The 860-nt window shown below is 41.5% G+C and overlaps 1 long non-coding RNA gene across 1 annotated transcript in view; it reads left to right on the top strand.

Annotated features, from left to right (window-relative positions):
* LOC107585798 (uncharacterized) overlaps window positions 1-860 on the top strand; it is a 52501-nt gene that overhangs the window by 202 nt on the left and 51439 nt on the right. The gene's annotated exons all lie outside the window — the stretch shown is intronic.

The following is an 860-nucleotide window of genomic DNA, read 5'->3' as shown; positions in this document are numbered from 1 at the left end:
GGGGATGGTTTTGTTCTCCACCCTGTTAAGATTTATTATAGGTGAGGGGATCACATGTGAGACTGCCGCTCACAAGCAGATGCTGATGAGAGAAACAGCTTGCTGGAGGCGCAGATGATGGGATTCCTGAGATGATGGGATTCCTGTGAGTTTGAGTAAAGGGGCAATAGATGATCTCTGAACAACAGGGGCTCACACCTGCTGAGAGAGCAAAGTAAACACCAACAACTACGGCGTGAAGTTTACCAAGTCTTGACAGGGTGTGAGCCAGACGTGTAAATTAACAGCTACTTTCATTGGTTGAAAGCAGTCCAGGTTGATGTATCTCCTTAGTAGCCCTCTAACTTGAATATACAGTAATTTATTTTGTAACCTTACATTGAGGGTGCTATAACCCACCATAGGCCTGTGAATACTTAAATAATTCAAGTACTTATAAGAGGGGTTTTAGACTGTAGATTTATTAATAATGGATACAGTTTGATATTTACTAAACTGTTCTATGTTGGGGGGAGAAGGAGACAGTTAAGATGTCGTTTGCATGGTAATTGTAAAGAAAGTCATAAATAAAGCATGAGGTGAAGTTATATGGAAATGCGACTCCCCAGGAAATGAGAATATTTTAACAAAATATTATCTCGGGCCCATTTGACCCAGGGTCAATTAGAAAAGAAACGTCAGCGTCGACGAGGACGAGGACGCGAGGCTGAAATTAACATTGAAGCTTTTCCTCTCCTGCCTAATTTGCAAGGCTGATGCAAAGTTGAGCTGAAACAAGTATATTGTCGTGAGATTGTGGTTTAATTTGACAAGGCGCTAAAAAGTCGATTCCGATCTCGCTCTGACAGACAACAAACACA

Source organism: Sinocyclocheilus grahami, unplaced genomic scaffold, assembly GCF_001515645.1.
Source record: "Sinocyclocheilus grahami isolate Dianchi unplaced genomic scaffold, SAMN03320097.WGS_v1.1 scaffold74.1, whole genome shotgun sequence".
In the NCBI taxonomy this organism is placed as follows: Eukaryota; Metazoa; Chordata; class Actinopteri; order Cypriniformes; family Cyprinidae; genus Sinocyclocheilus; species Sinocyclocheilus grahami.
This window is presented reverse-complemented; position numbering and strand designations above follow the sequence as displayed.